At 37.9% G+C, this 24,206-nt stretch overlaps 1 long non-coding RNA gene across 2 annotated transcripts in view; it reads right to left on the bottom strand.

Moving 5' to 3' along the window:
- The window catches only part of LOC127176090 (uncharacterized), a 56,945-nt gene that overhangs the window by 10,518 nt on the left and 22,221 nt on the right, over positions 1 to 24,206 (bottom strand). Inside the window, exon 3 of one of the 2 annotated variants that reach the window (XR_007829057.1) lies at positions 8,852 to 9,575. The exons of the other annotated variant lie outside the window; for it this stretch is intronic. This is a non-coding gene — a long non-coding RNA (uncharacterized LOC127176090). Of the gene's footprint in view, positions 1 to 8,851; positions 9,576 to 24,206 lie in introns of those variants that run through there. 2 annotated transcript variants of the gene reach the window in all.

Raw genomic sequence — 24,206 nt, 5'->3', positions numbered from 1 at the left:
TGAAAAAAAAAATAAATAAAATCTTTGAAAGGTAGAGCATGCGATTTCAGAGAAGCTAGCAACAGCAAGCTAGCTGTGAAACTAGCGACATGATAAGAGACAGTGTTGATGGAGGGTCGAATGCAATGCTGTTAGATTACCTCATGTCTCATTCACCGGTGAGAAAACATTACAGTGCAAAACGCATAATATTACAATAAAAATGCCTTCAATTCTCACTCGGTCTGCGATAGCATAATGGAACGCGCTGATGACGTATCACGTCTGAACAAACAGAGTGCACGGAGATATGCAAATATATAAGCTGACAGCCTATTGTAGTCCTCGGACCAAGGGACATGATTGGACTAACATTTTATGGTCCTACGCCTTCCACAGACGATATACTGTAAATACATATAAATACATTTAGACCACTAGTGACTGCTATCGGGATGTGTCTTTCAACCAGCATAACAAAAAATGTTTTTGAACCAAATCACCTACTCTGCTTTTTAAGTCCTGAAAGCTGTAAGGTGGGCCTACATGGATCAAATTTGTCAGTCCAACATATCCCATACAGCCAACTGGATTGAGATCTCAGGTATTTGGAGGCCAAGGCAAGACCTTGAACTGTTTTCCATGTCTCTCGAACCCACTGCCATCTAGGAAAATTGATGTCATGAAGGGGACATGCTCTGAAATAATATCGATAATATCGTAATTGAGGTTTTAACGGCGTTCAATTTGACATTATCGAGTATTTTGCAAAAACAATTTAAAACACCTTCCGAGTGCAGTGCACACATTACATGTCTAGACTAGTCTAGACTAGTGCCCATACGCAGTAGCAGTAGATTTAGTCTATTATTTTGAATGACCACAAATTCAAGACATGGGAACAGAAAATGTATAGATTTATTCCATATTATTCCCAACAGTTCAACAGACAAGAATTAAAGGAACACCACTTTTTTTTTAAAAAATAGGCTTATTGTCAAACTCCCCTAGAGTTAAAAAGTTGAGTTTTACCGTTTTCTAATCCAGTAAGCCATACTCCGGGTCTGGCGGTAGCACTTTTAGCATAGCTTAGCATAGATCATTGAATCCGATTAGACTGTTAGCATCTCGCTCAAAAATGACCATATATAAATGACGATATTTTTCCTATTTAAAACTTCTGTAGTTACATCATGTACAAAGACAGATGACATATTAAAAGTTCTAGGTCAACATGGCTAGGAGCTATACTCTCATTTCAGCGTAATAATCAAGGAACTTTGCTGCAGTACCATGGGTGCAGCAGGCGCAATGATATTACACAGCTGTCCACTCTGCTGGCTGCAACTCTGCATCTACACAAACTTATTGCCGTTCACTTTCAGGCGCTGCATAATATCATTGTGCCAGCTGCACCCATAGTACAGAATGTAACTACAAAAGAGTCAAGTTTTAAATAGGAAAAATATCGTCATTATATATGGTCATTTTTGAGCGAGATGCTAACAGTCTAATCGGATTCAATGATCTATGCTAGGCTATGCTAAAAGTGCTACTGCCAGACCCGGAGATCGGCTGAATGGATTTGAAAACGGTAAAACTCAACTGTTTAACTCTAGGGGAGTTGGAGAATGAGCCTATTTTCAAAAAAAGTGGAGTGTTCCTTTAAGAGACTTACGTTGTAGACACCATGTTGCCTGTTTTTGCTCTATTTTGCCAACAAAAATCATTCCAAACACAGCCACAGCACTGTTTTGCGTCTCTGAGCAACATGACGGTGTTTCATTCCTTAATGTTTTAACCAATTAAATTATTTGGTTCAATCGCAATGACTCACTTATTAACTGTGACTTGCTGCCACCTACTGGTGATTTGAATTTCACATTTAAAGTAGTTTTTTATTATTTAAATAACATCAAATATCAGTATTCAAACAACATTTTGTTTAAAACAGAGCTTTAGAGCTTTAAAATGCTGGAAATAGTTGTGTGAAATGCTTGAAAGTCACTGAAAACTGACTGAATTTCTCTCTCAAAACCCTCAAATGAATAATGTAATAACACTGGACTATTTCTGCCGTATTTCTGACATACATCAGCGCTGTTTATAACAGAATTCTGGCCAGAATTTGAATGATTCTCACTTGACCGCGCAACAAACTTCTTCATTCTGTGGTGAAATCAAACGCTTCTCAATGGATCTCGCAGCACTGTACAGTAACAGTGTCGCGAAATAAACTTTGGTTCCCGAGTAAAACTGTTCTGAGCTCAAACATGTTTGTTTGCATTGTGGTCCAAGCTGACAAATGGCCTATGCTGTACAGTTCAAACAAATAGCGCGCTTTTGTTACACTTTTGTTACATTTGTCATTTCTCATATGCAACAAAAATGGCAGCGCTTATGAGTTGAACAACGTAGTGGTCGTGTCAGTGCGACCGCTCACAAAATTGTGTCGCACAGGCAGAAAAAATGGTTGCAAAATGCAACTATTTGGTCACAGTCTGAAACCCTGGTCAGCAGCATCACACGCATACATAGTACTTTTGTGAACGTACGTCAACTGACACAGAAGAGAAGAAATTGTTGAATAAAGCTATTTTTGTTTTCTTTGTGCACAAAAAGTATTCTTGTAGCTTTATAAAATTACAGTTGAAGCACTGATGCTTTACTAGGGATGCAACAATACACTTAGTCCATGGTTCAATACGTACATCAGTTTTTAACCACGGTTTTCGGTTTGGTTCGGGGGTTTTTTTGCATCTAATTAACAAAAAAATACTCATGTAAACCTCTGTACACTGGAAAAAGCATGGATTATTGTATGTCTGCTTAATATTTCTTTTGAGAGAGGCATTATTTTTCTGATTTTTACACAAAATAGGATGGGTTTCATTCATACTGGACGCCAGAGGGCGCCCTTGTGCAAAAAATCCACATGTGTCAAAGAGAAAACACTGATGACGTTCAAGCCAGGAAATCTCTAATATGGATAAAGGCATTGCTATTATTGTAACTGAATAAAAGCAAGATATAATGTTAGTTTTGAATGATGAAATGTAAGGACAATAAACACTCGTCTGCAATAATATATGGTTTATCTGTGTTCTTCAAGCCATCTCGGCTATTTTCATAATGATTAAGTATATTTGTAAGCCATTGCTAATCGACAAACAGTATAAGTTAGAATATATTGTCTGTCTCATTCTATGATAAAAAGCCACATCAGATCACAAAAGTAAGTTATTTCAAACACTTGATTGATGCTGTGAAGTAAAAATGAGTTATAATGTTTTCTTTCGTTGGACAAGAAGTTTAGAAAGGCTTACTGCATTTCATTAGAAGGGAAGATGCTTTGCAAGTGTTGCTTTTTCAAATATAAGCGGGGAAGTGTTTCCTCATCTCAGCACGTGAAATCACAGGCACACACACAGCAAATTTCGAGAGAAATAAAACAAGGAAATTATTTGAATGCAAAACCTGAAAACACGCAATTTACAAGTGTACCGAACCGTGGATGTCGTACCGAACGGTTTGAGTATATTGAGTATTGTGACATCCCTAGTCCTTACTACCTTTCTGGGCCTTGAACATGGTAGTTGCGTTGGTGTCTATGCAAGGTAACAAAGCTCTCAGACTTCATTTTAATTTGTGTTCCAAAGATGAACAAAGGTCTTACAAATTTGGAACAACATGAGAGTGAGTAATGACAGAATTTTCATTTTGGGGTGAACTATCCCTTTAAGAAAGACATTTAGATCATTCCCCACGAGCTAAATCAATAACAGGAATTTAATTACATGGTTGCATCAGCCCACCTGCATAATTCAGAAGTAATTCACAAGGAATTGTTTGTGGAGAACTAAAATATAACTAATAATCCATGATTTGCCCTTTCATCCAAACTTTAAATTCAAGGTAAGCTCAGATATGTAAACCTAAAATTGGATTTCTGTCACAACACAGCAGGTGTGGGAATGAGAAAATTACATCTCAAAGAAAATGCAGATTAGTAGACTGGATAAATATTTGAATATAACAAAGAAAGTAAATATTGAGGAAAAACAAGTTTGGGATCATAATAAATGATAATACCCAACACAGCAACATGCACTGAATGAATAAACAGCAGCTGAATATATATCTGTTATTACCCAGAATTTTGCCAATGACTGATCTTCCTCTTCCAGCAGAGAGAGTAAATGGGCGGCACTAACTCTGAACCACAAAAGGAATCAGAACTGCCAAATGCATTTCCAGGATCCCACCAACTCAATATTTTCAAACTCTCTTTAAACTTATTCTGCCCTCCCCAAAGTTCATTTAACATGATCTAAAACTTACTTCCACAGTCCTATTGAAAACAAACACCTGTTTTTTCCTTTCATAAACAACACATATGTCCACACACACAAAGAAACACACATAAACAGCACAAGACGCTAGCCGAGGGTGGGATGTACTTCTGAGTGATTAGTATCTCGCCGCAGGGGGACGCAAGTTCAAACAGAAATCTGTCACAGAGCAAATGAAGGAGAATTATGGATCCACAGGCGGTGGCCGTGGACTCCCGACTGAGTGATGTAAGAGTGTGGCCACAGGCGACACATCACAGTCTAGCGCAGACATCCATCACATTTATCACACTTGCATCTCATTACACTCCTGTGTTAAGATGGGAAGACAAATAACCTACAGCCAGACGGTAATAGACACCCACTCAGAAACACTGCAATGGCAAACAAAGTTAAAGCAGAAGTTGCAAAGCATCACATGAGGCAGCGCAGAGCGTGGGTAACATTCACTCTCCACATGCTCACAAATGCACACTAGTGGCATGATACAGGAATTGCAAACTCTCAACATCCTACCGGTTCAGAATCGTCTTGGCTTCAGCGCTGTCAGCTCAGCGACATTCGGCAGAGTGAAACGTGCCTCCTCTGTTCGGTGTGTGCGTCCCTCTCTGCCTCTGAGTGTGTCGTACCAGACGGTCTAGCCCAGCCCAGCCCAGCGAAAGAAGCTTCAGTTCTGTTTAGTTCAGCGCGGGACAGCTCAGCTCAAAACAGCAGGGGAGTTCGACCACTGATTTCAGAAGTATGCCGCCTACACCTCACAATCACCAATACTGTAGTCAGTTTCACTTTGCCTCACTGTTTTACTGGCACAGTCAGCTGATTTGTCAATATGAGTGTTTGTGGCTGGCTGGTTTTATTTCACTGTGTTAATTAACAAAGAGTTCACCCAAAAATGAAAATCCTAATTTGCTTTGCTCTATACTGGGGGCAAAAACACCAGTACAAATGCAAATGTGTTTAAATTGTCTTTATATTTCTGCATATTATTTGCTAAAATTAGGGACACACAAATATAAAAATGCCATATTCATGTTACGACTGAAAACAAATGGCTGACATTATAAAATTATATATTGTGTCCAAAATCAATTTAAAATGAAACACTAAAAACTGAATACAATGCTGCAGACGAATTTATGTGTAAGAACAATGTACGGTATGAAAAATGGAACTGTTAGTGTTAATTGGTAGTGTTTTTAAAAAATTAACTTCAAGGATAATGCTTTCATGACAATAAAAATAATCTAAATATAAAGATATGAGCATGAACCATTAAAAATTGTTAGAAATCTTTTAAAGAAACTTTAACATATATTGCATCCCCAATTGACATCAAACCTGACAAGATGACGTGTTAATTTTGAATATATATTATAGGGGTTGACCGATTATCGGCACCGATATTAAGCATTTTTATGGTTATCGACTGGGTGTGATTTGCCAGATGGAGTAGGAGGGATGCATCTCTGAATCTAAATCAAATGATTTGCGATTCACAATCCGATTGGAGCTCTTATGTTGAGTGCATAAGAGCTCTCATCTCTTATGTTGAGTGACGAGCCATGGTCTGTTTACCTTAGCCACATTTAGCTGCGTTTAGCTGCTAAACCTGCTAACTAGCACGTTATTAGGAAAGGCGATTGCATTCATAAATGCAATCAATCGATTCATAAAAAAAAACCTTATACTCACTTCTGCTGTAAATGAAGCTGGATCAAGAATGATTTGCACGAACACTGACGGATATATGTAGATCGGGAGGTGCATTCCCTTCACAAACAAACATAATCCACTGCATCTTCAGCGGCTCAGATGTCGGGAGTAAATAACAACCACCATGTTCATTATTACATCCAACAACAGAACACTTTAATCGCTTAGGAGCCATTCTTGTTTACATCCCTGTTTCGGCATCGAAACAGTGGCGATTGGACTGTTACAGCTCCTTCAGAGAGGGACTAAGGTAAGACGCCAGTGTTAATCAACTATTGTGGGAGTGGCCTCTGTTGGTGTGACATCACAGAAACAAGAAGCTGAGAATGGCTTGATTTGAAAAAGGGAATATTATTTTTACAGATTAATTAAAAACCACTGGGTGAATTTTTATCATTATAGGGTAGATGTGTACATACACTGCCAACACACAACACTGTTCAAACAACATGTAAAAGCAAACTTTGCATCCAATGATCCTTTTTAAAGAAAGTTTTTTTAAAGTCCTTGTTATTCTTCATTTTGACATTAATATTAATTTTTACACCAGATATTCATTTTTACTCACCCTCATATCCTTGCAAACATGCAAGATCTTTGGAAAACAAATTAACATTTTTTGCATAAACAAACGCAACTACCACACTCAAGGCCCAGAAAGGTAGTAAGAGAACATCGTTAAAACAGATCATGTGACATCAGTGGATTAACCTTAATTTCACGATGCTATGAGAATACTCCGCGCGCAAAAAAAAAAATATATATATATATATATTCCTTCAACAATTTTTTCTCTTCCATGTCAGTCTTTGCCACACGTTCACATGAGTACCATGACACATGCGTGTGGTGCTGCTGACGTAGGAGCCGGTGTTCTGACGTAGAACGTCCAACTCTCTTTTGGTGTGTTCACACGTGAAGCGAGTATGTGCATCGTGTCACTCGCTTGAGACTACTCGCGGAATGTTTTCTGCATCACAACAAGGCGCGATCAACCATAGTGGAGATAACTACAACCTCTGCTCTGTACCTGTTGTGGAAGTCCTAAATATGCTGGAAAGCCAAACACCAATGTGTCTGGGTTTATAGCACCATCCGGAGACAGATGAGTAGACTATTAATCCTGCATTAATGTGTTAAATTTCTCTGCTGTAAATATACTAACATTATTGTTATTGTTATTATTATTTTATTTTTTAGCAGCATCTCTGTAGCCAAGCTAATAAAACACAACTACCACTATAACTGAAAATTTTTAATTGTTTTCTATGCTCTAGATACCTATATTATAAATTTCGGACTACAATAATGCGCTCTCTTCCATTTGCTGATTTAACTGGACTCATCAATAAGCTCGCGTTGAAATTTTGTGCATTTTGCGTCATTCGCGTCGCCCAGTGCGAATTCGCCTCTATTCGTGTCTTTGCATTGACTTCGTATGTAATCTACTCGCGTGAATAATCAAATTTGCGTTTGGTGTGAACACACCATTAGTTTATCATCTGTATACTGTGGTTCAAATATACTGCCCTCCAGAAGTTTGGAAACATCCCTGGCAAAGTGTGGTTTTGGACGATATCAGCATAAATCCTTATCATGGTGCAAATACATTAAAGTAACTTGACATTGTCATTGAAGACCAGCAATAATCATTTTCATTTTGATTACATAATAATGCCAATATATACATGTCAAAGTCAGACATGCCCCTTTGCCAGCTGTGATGCCTGGTTACTGGTTTAAACTTGGCCCAGGTTTTTAAAAGATTTTTGGGTCAGCACACATTGCCAATAAGTTTAGAACACAATGAATTTAGGCCCAGATTATGCAGAGCTGTAATAGCTGCTAATGGTGGATATTTTGATGAATCGAAAATGTAAGTTTTTTCTATGTATAAACTGTTTATGTAATAAAATATGATTTCATAGTTTGTGTTGTCCCTTATCAGTGCAAAATTATCACAAATTAAAAAGGATTCATGCCAATATTGTCCAAAACCTCACTTTTCTAGAGCGTTTCCAAACTTTTGGAGGGCAGTGTAAGTAAGTCTGGGCAAAAAGCTGCAAATCACTCTCTCTGTCGAAATCTTCAGATGTGTTTACGAAGACGGTTTTATGTACAACGTGCATCTTCTGCTTGTAAACATGGCAAAGTGCATCCAGGCTTTGCATCATCATCGAAAAGTGGCACAGAAGAGAAGAAATTGTTGAAAGTCATTATTTTTGTTTTCTTTAAAAAAAAAAACATTGTTGGATCTTCATAAAATTAAGGTTGAACCACTGATGCCACATGGACTATTTTAACGATGTCCTTACTTCCTTTCTGGGCTTTGAACATGGTAGTTGCATTGCTGTCTATGCAGGGTCAGAAATCTCTCGACGCAACAAAAAGATGTTCACTTTTGTTCCAAAGATGAATAAACGTCTTACAGGTTTGGAAAGACATGAAAGTAATTAATGACAGAATTTTCATTTTTGGGTGCACTATCCCTAATATTTTAGAATGAATGAGTAACATGAACATGAATCAAACAGCTTCAAAAAAAAACACTTTTTAAGCATTTTTGGAGCTTAAAAGTGTCACCATTCACTTCATTGTACGTACATCAATGTACAACTTGTTTTGTGTTTCCTGAAAAAAAAAGTCAGTCATACAATAACAATAATAACAACAACAACATAAGGGTGAGTAAATGAATAGGTTTTCATTTCGGATTAAACCTTTTAACACAAGAGGCATCTGCTTTTAGAGTTGTGTGAAACAGAAGGCAAAATTGGAAGAGTAGAACTCGCTAGTTAAGACACAGATTGGGTGAGAAAGAGAGATAGCGATAGGTGTAATGCCTTCCCAGCTCCCCCACTGAGACTCACTGGCAGCCACATCCCGTCTCTTCTCCCATCCTCTCTCGATCCCTTTCTCTCCTCATTCCCTGTGATTCCATCACTCTGTCTTCCTCTCCGGAGGAGGGAAAGTGGTTCAGATTAAGTTCCTCTCATCCTCACGAGCAGAGCCCTCTATCCTCTCACATCTTCACTTATATATGTACACCTACTGTGAGAACGGCCTGCCATTACCCCTCCATCTCATCTCTGAGGAATCTCAGATGTACCCAGGTGTTACCGCTCACACAGGTATGCTAATGTGCAGCAATTTTCCTCTATTTCATTGCATTTTCTATTACTCCAGAGACATCGACAGCCATAGGAAGAAACTTCTCTTGAAGTGAAGCAGTCGAAATTGAAAGAAAAAACAGCCGCTTTGCTGAATAGAGTCCATCAGGCCGTATCCATTCTGCCGTTGAGGTCTGGGTCAGACCGGGGCTGTACTCTTTCACGGGAAGCTGAATATCAAGGGCTCGGTGAAATGTCAGCCGGGCCCTGGACCTTTAGTGGCTATGATATCTTGAGGGAAGGCTCTGGTCTAAAGGTAAGAAGGGTTGCCGTATTGTGCACCAGGCACTTTTTTTTCTCTTTTGTGAAAGATCTTTTGTGAAGATCCACCTTGAACCACGTTGCTCATATAGAGTCAACCCTTAAAAAGAGAGTGAAAGAAAAAAAGAGACACAAAGGTTTCCTATCAAGAGACAAAGACTTGAGACCTTAAGACCTGCTCATAACAGAGCATGTCTAGCTGACAATCACTTCATTTTAAGTGTTGCGTAAGACTGAGCAGACTAAAGACAGCGTTCAATTGATTCAGCTTTATTTAGTGAAGCAAAAGATTAAAGTAATGGTAAACAAAAAAGAACTATAAAAATGCAATATTTAAGTAATACAGTATAGTACACCTGCAAGCAGGGTTGCATGTAAAAAAAAATAAATAAATAAAATCATAGTGCTTAATTATTTATGGATGTCCCTGACACTAAGCTTAGAGAAAAGTTACTGTAAACAGGTTTTGGGGATTAAAAAAAAAAAAAAGTTATTTATTATTAAAATAATTTTAAACAAAACAGATTTATAAAAACGCAATACTGAAGTAATACAGTATAGTACACCTGCAAACAGGGTTGCAAGTAAAAATTCATAAGGCTTAATATTTATGGATGTCCCTGTAAACAGGTATTAGGGATAAAATAAAATAAAATAAAATAAAATAAAATACATAAATGAAAAAGAAAGAAATTAATAACATTAATAATAATAATAATAATAATAATAATAATAAATACAAATAAAATAAAATAAATGAAAATAAAACATAATGTACTATTAAAATAATGTTAAACACAAGAACTACTGAAATGTAATCCTGAACTAATACAAAATAGTGCGAGGTTGTCAAAAAATTAAATCTTTAAAATAAATTATTAGTATTATTATTTAATACAGTACCTGTAATAGTCTATAAAATAATATAGACAATAGATAGATATACATTTAAATATAAAATGTATAAATAGGAACCAGCTAACCACTAGATCACAGCCCTAATGGGAGTACTACTTGTAAGAAACACAGCATTTGACCCAGAAAGTCTCCAAATTGGCTATTTTACAGTGTCTGTGAAATAAAGAGAAGAATTAAGATTCCAGCAAGCCTGTTGGCAGCATGCAGGTCCAGTATAATGCAATAGACAGTGTAAGAGTAATGGCTCCTGTACAAGATCCACACCTCCACATGAGAAAAATAGCCAGTGTCCGAAGTCAAGGACAATCTGTCAGCCTGTGACCCTTGTACTCGAGCTACAGGAAGTGCCTCCCTCAGCAGAAAGCCTGTGTTACTGCCGCCGCAGTCGACCAAGTCTGCACAACTTTGAAACGGTCACACTTAAAACTTCCAGCTCTGTTTTAAAGCCTTTAAATCAGCCCACCGACTGGATTGTAATTCTGCTCACAGTCTCATCCCATCTCTATTTGCAGTAGTATAACACCGCTCCCACAGCGCAAACCCACTTTTCTTATGCCAATGTAAATATGAAAATAAAGTCACCGTGCACTTTTAAGTGCGCCCGGTAGAGCTGAACTACTCTGTTGTGCACCTCCGAGAAGCCGTATTGCTTTTACAAGACATATTTTGCCTAGCAATGTACTCAGGGCATATATATTAACATTAATTGAAATGTACCTCGGTGCACGAAATGTGCCAAGCTAGCAACTGTTCCAGTCCTAAATTAAAGTCTTGAAGTATTCCAGAGGATTATGGGAATGGATAGGTAATTTAAGTCCACCTCAAGAGGAGTGTTATCTGCTGTTATAACATTTCTCAAAATGAAGAGGACTAAAGAGCTGACATTCATACCCTGAGATCTCATTCGAAGTTGTGTGAGGCTTCCTTAAAAGTCTTGCGGGATTGTTGAGCACCAAAATTAACTTTGGTTTATTTGGCCGGTTTGCCATCTAAAAGTCTTAGCCTAATAATTCCACACACATTTCTCCGAAGGCCTCTTTCCACAGCAATAACCATCCAGAAGCTCATGCCTGAGACCAGAGGCCGCTTTTGTTTACTCGATCGTATGTCACAATGTCACGAAGTGGAAAATGTAAAACCGCACACCGAACCTGCTCATTAAATCCATACAAGCAGGTACGCAGTAAAACCGGCGTTGTGGAGCGCAAATAGTTTAGCTGTAATAATAGTTTACAACAGAGACACGAGTCTCTTGCTGAGTCACTGGTTTGAGAGACAGGACATGCTAAGTGTGCAGATTTGTTCTCCTGAGTGCATTTCTGCTATAGTCGTGATACATTTCCGAGAAGGTCACTATTATAATCTCAAGCAATGCAAATTCAGGCCGTGCGAATTAAAGGAGCTCTGGTAAATGGGAATGCGAGATTTATTGGGACTAAAGGGAATTCATTTCTTTTTAATATCTCTGAATGGCTCAGGTCAAGCCCTTGAGCATTTTAAAGCAGAAATCGAGCCCCTCCTCTAGTTAACACAGCCTCTTGACAAGATTCAATCATAAAACCATATATTTGAATGATAGTTTCCAGTGACAAGGGACTCTATTTATGAGTAAAGCAATTAGAGCAATTATGGCTTCGAGATCATTAGCAGCGAGCTGGCAAATGTCCATTCATTCATTATTGCAAACAGTATAACAAAAGATATAATAGGAAAATTAATAATCTGAGCACAAGCCCTGCTAGGATAAAAGAGGACGTTTTCAGACTTCTGTCTGATTTTACAGAAACCATGTAGCAGGCTTTCAAAGACATCAGTTGTGGGTAATTATTATTTTACTACCGTGTTTAATTTCTGCCCCCCAAAATATTTGGGGGCATTCTTCCCTCCATTCTTCCCTCCGTGACTAATCGCGTAAAGATAAGACAGCTTTACGTCTGAGCCCGCCTGCCCTTGTTTATGGTGAAAGGATGACATCATTAGCTTTATTTAGATCAATTTCACACCGTCTGTCTGATTAATAGGGATGCAATTAAACTTAGCACAGCTCTAAATCCAAAGATAAATTGCAAAAGGATATGTGGAGGAGAGGTGTTCGCATCATACTTTTTTCCGCTGTGACCAGAGTTGCTAAAGTCCACAGGCGCTGAAAGATTAAAGTGATGAAGATTACAATTAAAGCACAACGCTTTTATAGGAGCATCTTTCAAAGTCCTTTTCTTTGAGCAGTTGACAAAACTGGGAACAATTAAAGACACTAAATTACTTCAATCAAATGATCAAGAGTGATATAACTAACTAAACTAACAGTAAAGTTTTCTCTCTACCTAAAAGGGAAAAATAGTGTTCAGTTCAGCTTGCGAGCAATTTTCAGCTAGTTGGGTCGTATTATGTTCAAATAATGAAACACAAGGATATTTGAGTTGAGTAAACTTAAAATTTTAAGGCAGCACGAACACTAAGTTGTTGTTGTTGGTTTTTTTTTTTTACAGTGTGGCTGTTTTGGACTCATCATTGTAACAGTATATTTATTTTATTAAATTAATATTTCATGCAATTTTATCAGCTGTTTAGACTCTTCTGATGGCACCCATTCACTGCAGAGGATCTATTGATGAGAAAGCGATGCAATACTACAAAACCAGTCAAAAGTTTTTGAACAGAAAGTTTTTACATTTATTTTTAGAGTATTCTCTTCTGCTCACCAAGCCTGCTTTTATTTGATCCAAAATACAGCAAAAGCAGTAATACTGTGAAATATTTTTACTATTTAAAATAATTACTTTCTATTTGAATATATTTTAAAATGTAATTTATTTCTGTGATCAAAGCAAAGTTTTCAGCATCATTGCTCCAGTCCTCAGTGTCACATGATCCTTCAGAAAATATTCTAATATGCTGATTTGCTGTTGAAGAAACATTTTTTATTATTTATTAATTTTCAACAGTTGAGTAAATTGTTTTCAGGATTCTTTGATGAATAGAAAGATCCAAAGATCAGCATTTATCTGAAATGTAAAGCTTTTGTAACATTATACACTATGACATTCAAAAGCTTTTGGGGGGGGGGGAAGAAAGGATTGAAGTTAATACTTTTTTTTATTATTTAGCAAGGATGCTTTAAATTGATCAAAAATGATGATAAAAACATTTAGAATGTTACAAAAGATTTCTATTTCAGATAAATGCTGTTCTGAATTTTCTATTTATCAAAGAAACCTGAAAACAAAATCTATTCAGCTGTTTTCAACATCATCATAACAATAATAAATGTTTCTGAGCAGCAAATCAGAATATTAGAGATTAGAGCGAATTCCGAAGGATCATGCAACAGTAGTAATAATGCTAAAAATTCAGCTTTGAAATTACCTTAGCTTTATAAATTACATTTTATAATATATTTAAATACAAAACAGTTATTTTACATAGTACTTTTTTTTTTTCAAAATGTTACTGCTTTTGCTGCGCTTTGGATCAAATAAATGCAGGCTTGGTGAGCAGAAAAGATTCTTCAAAAAAACATTACAAATCTTTTGACTGGTAGTGTACATTTCTCCAAATCTGTTCTGATGAATCTTGGATGGCCGTAAGCTTAGCAAATGTTTTTAATTTTTGGATGAACTATTCCTTTAAAGTGTACTTGGTGATCCAAAGTCTAAAAATATTACACATTTAGCAATGCAAGTCACAGTGTGTTGTGACAACATTATTTAAATGGAATTACAGCCCCATTGATGCATCCAACCTCATAATAAACTACCCTTGTATTTCTTTTTTACTTTAACTGTCTAACTAATTACATGATGATGCCTGCCAAGTGAATAATGCATTAGAAATTATATTGCTCTCTAAAAAGCCAATTTAGCAGAGTTGAAACTGTACAAACTTTGACTCAGAATAAGGATTAATTTGGAAGCTTAAAGTACACAGAACAACCAAGAACACTGACAGAGATGGAGCATAATCTTTTAATTCACCCTCAGTTGTCATTTTCTTTATAAGAACTAATATATACACAAGAATATCCAATATAATCACACTGTGTATACACACACACACACACATATGCACTGTACTAAATGTTGAGTCTGAAAAATAACTGGCATATTGTAGATAGTGTCTATATTCAGACTTTTGTATTCAGGTATTGTTAAAACAAAAAGTTAGCCACTGACACTCCTGAAAGTTATGCTTCTATGCTGATAATTGTACTATTTATAATACTTTTAAATCATTTGGCTCTGTTTCGTATCACTGTGGCTGCCATATGTCGGGGGCTTTAAAAACAACCAACAGGACACAACAATCACTGCATCCCTTTCCTTTTAACCACCTTCTCAGGAGAGAGTTTTATCTGTACATGCCTCCCACTGTTCTGTTATACAATCACATATCACAGACAGCATTTGTTCCACTCAGGTATCCAGTAATCTCTTCATTGTTCTAGCCGCCTTCCTGCATCTCGCCGCATTTGATCAGCTCCTCATGGAGTGCTTTACCTTCCCAAATGAAGCTATCTGCCACGCTGCCACAGTCGTCTCCCCTAAAAATGACCTACATCTACCCATCCCTCCACAAATCACACCCCATGCGCCGGATTCTTGTTTTTTTGGACACCCCTTCATTTCTAAGCACTTTTGGCAATTTTCCTCACTAAATTGGCAGGTCTGAATGGCTGAAGGAGCAGCGTGAGGTGGACAGGTCTTCAGGAGGGGGTCGCCTTCCACACAAACATTATTGTCATCCTTTTCATTTCTCTTTCAGCACGCTGTTGTCAGGAAGCAAACAAGATATCATTCTCCACCCACCTCCTGACGCGTGACCGCAGAAATAAAGCGAGAAACAAAGATTTGACAGACATGTGAGGACCTAATCTTAACGTATGGCATTGTTTCTCGTTTCTTTGAGTCGTATAACTCCAGGCCCACCTGCTCCATGCGTACGGACCACCTCTGCAGCTCATGGCGGCGAATGCCGTCTGACAAAGCATGTTGTCAGAAGATAACTACATTACCCAAACTTTCATTTCCCTCACGCCAGGAGTTCCATCATACACAGATGTCTTTCCACCTTACACACTGCGCAGCGGTCATTTCGTATTCTATATCCATCCCACCTCCAACACTGCCAGCAAAAATGATAAGCTGAAAAAAAAACAACAACAAAACCTGACATCTCCTCTGAAGATCTCGTTCACCTTTAGCGCTGCTTTCACAAGGTAACTTCGGCTCACACGAGGCCATCTGTGCTCCATTACGGGCATATTTTTACACCCAACATAAACTTCCAGCATCAACGGGTCAATGCGAGATGGGACTGTCACTCTTGCATCTGAAAACACGTGGCAAGTTTAAATAAGCCTATCGATTGTAAGGAGAACGGTGCTTAATTCGTCATGTGGCAGCAATTACAAAGAAAGCGATCCAATTTGGTGTCGCAACGGCGATAAATAGATCGTAAAGAACGTGATTTAGGCCGACTAGGTGCTGCGGTGCGGTTCGGTTTAACGGCTTCAACAGCCGGGTCGCTTCTAGATTTAATACAACGGCTGACACGGATGCTCTCCTTCATTCTCCTCCTCATCTGGCCTGACATGAATACACCCGCTACATAATAGGTTCACAATGCCTGGAGCTTCATGTTGATGACCTGTCAGAATCAGTAAGAATGCATCATCTAGACAGACAAGGCCGACATGCCAAGTCGTTCAGCTGAACAATTAGAGATTCATTAAATTTACAGCACTACAGCGCCTATGATGAAACTCAACAAGGGCGGAGAGAACAATTGTTTTCGATAACAGCAAAGAAGGGTGAGTGAAATCAGACTGAACCTTTATGCTCATCTTTTCGCCAAATAAATCTGTTCGGCGAGGCTGAATGGTGAACGAGAGGCACGTCGTAATAAATCTCAGCTGTTGAACGTCAACTCCTGCGTGCTTTTTTCTGGGATCCAGTGGCGTTCGGCGAATTAGGGCATCAGGCATCATTCAGTCTGAGGCTGTGTCATATTGCGAGCCTCTTTTAACACACTAATGCCGTTCTGATATAATCTAGGCAGTGGCCCAGTGAATTCAGGCCAGCTTGTGGGAAAACAAAGCCTAGTACAGCAATGGAGCGCAGCTCCAGAGCCCCCACTTATCCAAGGCTATGTTGGACGGGTGAATAGGTAATTTCCAAATGCCCGATATGGGAGTTGCTGAAGGGCCCATCTGTTCTGTGCATGTTCAACCACCATGAGCCCAACTGAGCTGGGTGGCAATTACTATCAAGGAGGTGAAAGTGTGTGTGAAGTGTCCAATTAGGCTTTGTATTTTGGAGGATGGCACCATCGTTGGAAGTTTAGAAGGAAGTACTAATATGGGGTGCTGCTGATGCTCTCCACTGTCCCATTAATGGATAAAAAGCTAGAGTGGTTTAACAGCCCTAAACATATTGAGAAAATACAGACAGATACAGCACACCCACTGTTTAAAGGCCTCCAGAAACAGGCCGGTTTTAACTCCAAAATCCCAAATAATACACCACTCTTGTGAAGAGGCTAAACAGACAGCGTTTTATATTCTTAAAGGCTCTTAAAAGCGAGATCTAATCCAGATGGTACAAATGATGTGCCTGTGCACAGCAAATGCGCTTCAGATAGATAATACCGTTTCCCGGCACCATGTCCAAAAGAGCCCCACTTATCTGTCAGACGATCCATTCTCTTGATCTGTCAGCGTGTGTCCCGCAAGGCAGACACATACGCACTCACAGACGGGCACGAACGCGCCGTGCACACACCCATCCGGCAATCATCTCTCTAACTTACCCGCAGGGGTTACGTCAGAACTAACCCTGCTCATTACTTCAGAACAAGCGTCGTTAGCAGAAGCCCTCGTGCGCATTCATCAGAGAGCCTCACCTCAGCTTGTTAAGCATATTAAATGTCCGGCAGCAAGGGCTCAATTAGTCCTCTCTGGGGTACGGTGGCAATCAGAGGGATTCCTGCGAAACCCTGCACACAGATCTATGGTCCGTTTAACTAGGCCGGGCAGAGGCTGGGTGAGAACGATGGATTGTGGGGGTCAGTGACGGGAAGTTCTCTGCACTGTGCTTCTTCATGTTGATGAGCTGCCCTGCAGAAAGCACATCTGTCTCTCCAGCAGTAATGCACTGACTCTGGGCCAAAGAGGAAAGCGATATCATCCTTCTGTCCAGCCAAGGAGCTCATTTGCCATGGCCTCTCTAATTTACATTGTCACTCATTCAGCTCAGAGTCAATTCGGGCTGCAGTATAGCGGGTTTTCAAACACCTTTTTAAGGTCAAGGTTAAACCGCAAATGAGACGATCCTCGGACAGTGTAAAATACATTCTTTTTATGTTTTATTTTTCTTCATATTTTCTACAGACCCCCTTAGCATCCATATATCAAAATTTTTATTTACATATGTGACCCTGGACCACAAAAACAGTCATAAGGGTCCATTTTTTTGAAATTGAGACTTATGCATCACAATGTGATGTATGGTTTGTTAGGATAGGACAACATTTGGCTGAGATACAGCTATTTGAAAATCTGCAATCTGAAGGTGCAAAAAAAAAAAAAAAAAAAAAAAAAAAAAAAAAAATTCAAAATATTGACAAAAATCACCTTTAAAATTGTCCAAATGAAGTTCTTAGCAATGCACATTACTAATCAAAACGTTTTGATATATTTACGGTATGAAAATTTTCAGCATAAAAGAAAAATCAATCATTTTGACCTATACAATGTATTTTTGGCTATTGTTACAAATATACCCGTGCTACTTAAAACTGGTTTTGTGGTCCAGGGTCACATATCAGCAAATTAAATTTTAGAATTTGGATAAAAATAAGTTAAGTGAATTGTCAAGTTCACCTAACTTATTTTGTTTAATTATTTACTTAATTTTAAGATAACAGGTTTCCTCAATTTTTTTAAGTTAAGTCAAAATACAGTGCAACAGTTACCGTACAGTGTTCAGCAGTGGTCAAAAAAGATTTGACCATTGAATTTTGAATCAATATCGTTTTGTAAACTCAGCGTTTCTCAGAAAACAGTAGGAAATTCAGCCGAGGATTTTTACACAGGTGGAGGAAGAAAAACACTGACATTCCGGATTCAAACAACAATACAATCACTGACTTACCGCTGTAAATGTTGAAAATACCTTACATCCCCAAGTGAAACAATTACCGTCCGAATCGGGCAAAGGTACCTTAAAATGCAACTACAGCATCTAGACTTGCTCTAAACTTTCAGAAGTTTTCTTATTTCAAAACAAAGCATATGCAAGAAGGCAGTCCATCATCAAACAGGACTCCCCAATGGAGGTGGAAGGTTAATACAATTATATTTTCTTATCCGTTGTTTTCCAGAGCTTGCTCGTAGCCTGAGGTTCAACAGCGGCCTTGCCAAGCATATGCTGGCTAGAGGGGAGAGTCTGGGCTGAAATAAACTCATGGCGCAGCAACGGACATCAGCGCTGCTCCAGATTACTGAGCATGGAAATCTGGCAAAGGTAAACACACCGCAGGCGCTGTTTGATTTAAATCCAAGCACTTGGCCCCACAATCCAATTATTTAAGTGACAGTTCTCTCAAGGATGAATAATTCTGTGTTTTTATTAAAAACTGAAAAACATTTTTAGGCTTAGCAAAAAGTGAAGTTTCAAAGACTATAAAGGCAGCCTAACTATTTATCTACACCAGCAAAGTGATTCAAATTGGAACCCTACTAGTTTCTCTCTGTCCCACTTCTGTCAGTGAATGTGTGATGAAGTCATTTAAGAGCAGCATGGGCTCTGTGACGGAACATACTGCAAATGAAAGCTAATCAGATCAATGTTTAACCACAAATCAGCATAGGAACTTCAGAAGCAGGAAATGAACAGATCTGAGGATTCATATAAGCAAAGATGATTGGGTGATTATTCTACTGCGAGATGGCCATTGCAGATATAGACTCATAAAGCATATTAGGAATGAGATCATAAATCATCACTATCCCCTTTTTAACTGATTAAGTTACATTTATATCTAATTGATGCATAAACGGTCCCAAAAGCTTTTACTGCACTTATAAATGGATAATTCACTCAAAAATTAACAATTTGTCAACATTTATTCACTCTCATGTCGTAGCAAATGGGGAAGATTTTTCCATGAATAATGCCTTACATCTTCTGTTTCTCACATAAATCTATAATATGACTTTAAAAGACTAGGAACAAAATGACGCTTGAGTCATATGGACCACTTTCATTGTGCTTCTTAATCATTTTTAGACCTTGACAATCTATAGTAATTGTACTGAAACAAAATACAAACATTCTGCATTTACTGAAAAAAAGATTTGGAATGACTCTTAGGTGAATTATTCCTTTAAATTTCACAGTACAGCAAGGTTGTACAACACTTCAAGTGCAGCGTCTACATCTATGGAATGAAATGGGATCGCCTGTGAAGCCTGATCATAACACATGATGAGTCAGATCTGGTATGTTAATATCCTGTGCCGTATGACGGAGAAGAGACTTTATGATCTCCTCTGTGACATTAAACAGAGGAGGGCAGTTTCTGTACTCCCTCTCACTCATCAGCAGGCTGTTATTTCAGGGAACATGATCGATTGTATAATCATATATGATTTAAGGCAGCAATCAGCTCAGTTTTCTCCATTATCTGCTCTTTTCCAGCTGTATTCTCAGTTCACTGAGATTAGATGAACAATGAATCCAGTGCTTCATTCCTAAAAATTAGTTGGTAGAACTATTTCTTGCACTCACTAAAATGTTGTTCATGACTTTCTTTCTTCAGTTGAAAAGAACTTTAGATGTTTGAGGAAAACATTCTAGGATTTTTTTCCCCATATAGTGGACTTTGTTGGGGATCAGTGGTTGAAGATCCAAACTGCAGTTTCAATGCAGCTTCAAAGGGCTCTACACAATCCCAGCCAATGAATAAGAGTCTTGTCCAGTAAAACAATTGGTTAAAAAAATAAAAGAAAAAGTTTGTGCTTTTTAACCACAATGCATGTCTTCCACTAGCTGTGCACCCACGATTTCACGTATTACGTAGTCAAAAAGTCTAGTTTATAGTTTTTTAAATTTTTCTGTGAGTCTAGAAATGTCCCATTCACACAGCAGCTTACAGTATCATTTCAGTACTGTTTGTATGAAAGTGCAGCAGGAGTCAAGCCTGTATTCCTTACCGATAATCATAGCAACACTGACCAAAGTTATATCAAAGATGGTGAGTCCATAAAACTGAACATTTTATCACTTTGACACAACGAGTCCAATCGAGCGTGAGCTCAATCAATCAAATCTTCATTAACCGACAGCAGCTTTTATATTTGGGTAGAGAGTGCATTTGAGTTGTGTGCAGAACACAACACTGACAGGAGCGGCTCCGATGAAGACTGGATATAAAACGTTGAGATGACACACAGCTCATTTCTCCATCACTGTAGGTTACTGAAACCACATATAAAAACACACAACACACAGTAGACACACATTTGTGCAGCAGAGTGGCTCTCTCGTACTGAATGACTTGACACAACTAGATGTCCAGTCCCGTTCCGTTCATACAGCAGTGCTTTCTGAGAATACTGTTGTGAGTCCTGAAAATTTACGGGTGTGAGTTTGGTTATAGAATATGGTTGTCACGTCTGTAAATAACTGTAATGTGTGTTGAAACTTGGAACTTTAACCTGCTGGCTCCTATTAAAGTTCACTATATGGAGAAAACTCCTGGAATGTTTTTGTCAAAAACCATAATTTCTTTTCGACTCATGAACATCTTGGATGACATGGGGGTGAGTAAATTATAAGGATATTTTAATTCAGGAGTGAACTAATCCTTTAAGGCCGGGCATACACTGTGAGACTTTCGTCCGATTTTGAGCTGAATTCTGACGCCAAATTCCAGCTTTGTCGTGCGTCGCTTGTCGTGCAGTTTACATGGTCACAAGAAGCGATCAGCCTCTCCCAACAGGCAATCGGACGGTGCCCTCAATTCTTGAAATGCCCTCATGAGGATATCGCACAGTTGAAGCAGAGCTATGAACCGACTTCCCTAAACTCAGTGTTTTTCCCTCACTGTGCCTGTGCAAAAATAGTACTTTAACCATTTCATCTTTAATGCAGCAAAAAAAGAAAACGAAAAGATCTTTTAATAAAATAATGTTATTACCACGGGAAATGTGAACCATAGTGAATCATTTTGCAATTAATGATAAAGACAAACATGTCACAAAATTATAAATATTGAAGTTTTAAACCATGAAAGCGAGCAAATGGATAATGCCACACGAACAATTTGCAAACTACATGAGCGTTATGTTTTAAACTCAGATATAACAGTCAATTTATTTAGCTACAGAAAGTGAAAGTAAAAATTGACCGAGCTTTCGGCATCTGATGCTGCATTAACGGCACATATTCTCTCAGAGGAGATGGGAGACATTTGGGTATACTGGGTAAAGCCTTAATTTATTTTCACAAAAAAAAAAAAAACAACTCTTATGGCTGATATACGTAGTGAAAAAACAGAATTTATATTTCACGTTAAACAAGTGGTTTTTGGAATTTCCTTGTCTGTAATAAAGGTCTTATTTTCAATTATATGACTGATTATTACAGTGTTCCACATAGGCTACTTTAGACAGTTGAGAATTTTAATTATAGGCCTTTATTGTGTAATATATCTAAATGTTTTAAATAATTTTCAACGAGGAGTAAGCTAATTTAATCTTTTATTAACCGCGCATCAGTTGTGCGCTTGCAACTGAATTGAGATAGACCTAAATTTTAACAATAATTATTATTATTATTATTATTATTATTATTATTATTATTATTATTATTAATTAATAATAATAACAACAACAACAACAACAACAACAACAACAACAACAACAACAACAATGTCAAAAGCTAACATTACATGATTTAATAATTAATCCAGCTATGAACCGTTAAATATAGTCAGCAAAATGTAATTAGATTTGTTTAAACATCAAGGAACCCAAAAACTATCTATCTGAAACTGTTACTCAGTCAACATAGGCCGAGGCATGATTAGGTCAAGGGGCAAGTTGTGCGTATGGGGTGGTGTCATCGCCTGCAGATATCTGCCACGCCATAATGAGTCGACATGGCCCTCCACTCCTCTATATCAACTGTAATTGTGTTGAATGCCCCGCATAGCTCCATCATTACCTGACAGACGGCTCATAATTTACAGCCCATTTAGTTTGGCGCTACCCGCCGCTGCGTTTGCTGCAGAGAGGGAACAGATCTAGGTCGGACGAGGATGCTGATGCTCCAAGAAGCAAGAGGCACAGTTTACAGATGTCATTAACACAAATAACCCTGCATGGTGCGAATGCCTGATTCCTGATTAGCCAGCCTGTATACGCATTAGCAAACACAGCACAAGACACTGTTTGGAATAACAAAGCCCTGTTTGCTGTCAGTGGGCCTGCCCTAGATCAATAACACACATATTTATTTATCAATATTACAGCGAGAACCTTGTCTGAGTCAATGCAGATGACAAGTGGAGATGTGAGAGAGTTTGTAAAATGTTCACAAGGTCAAATAGTACTTTTTATTGAAGAGGCAACCAGGGAACTGAAGCAGAGCATATTCTGGGTTCTGATATTCATGGGCCTCTTTAAGCGAGAGCAAACTGCTTTCATTCATATATGCACTTTCAATCCCGCTGAACGTCATTCTCTCTTTTTATACAAATCTGTTCAAACAAGGTTGATTCAAAATCATACGGCACGAACAGTGCAGTTCCATTCAAGAACAAATAACTCATGTCAGCTGGTCCTTTTCATGACTCACTTTAAAAGATTTACAAACTCACAAGTTACCATTTGATGGATGCTTTAATTAATGAACTTGGTTACTTAAATAAACATAAATTTTATTTAATAAAATACAATATTGTATAAAGTAACTTCACATCATTGCCTAAGGCTGCTGGGCTGTATTTGTATCAGTTCAGCCTAGTGCGTCATTTTATTGTGTTAATTTTATTATTTTTACACAGGTGCTGGTAGTATTTGTTTAACTAAGCTGCTGTGTCAGCTTAGAGAAAGAGAAAAAAACTTCTGAGGGGAATATTCGTGAATAAAACTAAGGCTTGTATTACATTGTTTTCCTATCAAAATACTACTGTAGAAACAGAAAAACACCTGTAGTCTTATGCTATACCTCTTTGTTTACAAGTACGTCAATATGCATATTACTAGCATATTGGCTGTTTATTTGTACTTATAAAGCACATACTAATCCCTTATTTTCCATCACATTTTAGATCTCTTCTAAAATATCTACCCCACACCTAAACTACCTTACTTACTAATAATATGCAGAAAATTAGGAGTTTATTAAAGCAAAAGTCATAGTTAATAGCTAGTTAATAGTAAGAATTTCTCCCCAAACTAAAGTGTGACCAAATATCATAATGTATATAGAGCAGAGATTTAAGAGTCCATTATTATTTAAAATGAACTAAGCTTTGCTTATCAGGTTGTTTGGCCCAGAATTATGTAATACATGCATACAAAATTAAAACCCAACAAATGGGCTAAATGGTTTATACAATCTAAAAAGCTGATATATAACCCAACATGTGTTTTGTGCAATAAAAACTATGACAAAAAAAAGTTTGTTGGTGAGACTTTTTCCCATGACTAAAATGAGACGATGACGACACGACAACAAGGTCAATAAACAAAAACTGTGACCATGCAATATCCTTGTCTATAAAAGATAAAACTAAAATGTATTTT

Source organism: Labeo rohita, chromosome 14 (genome assembly GCF_022985175.1).
Source record: "Labeo rohita strain BAU-BD-2019 chromosome 14, IGBB_LRoh.1.0, whole genome shotgun sequence".
NCBI classification, from domain to species: domain Eukaryota; kingdom Metazoa; phylum Chordata; class Actinopteri; order Cypriniformes; family Cyprinidae; genus Labeo; species Labeo rohita.
This window is presented reverse-complemented; position numbering and strand designations above follow the sequence as displayed.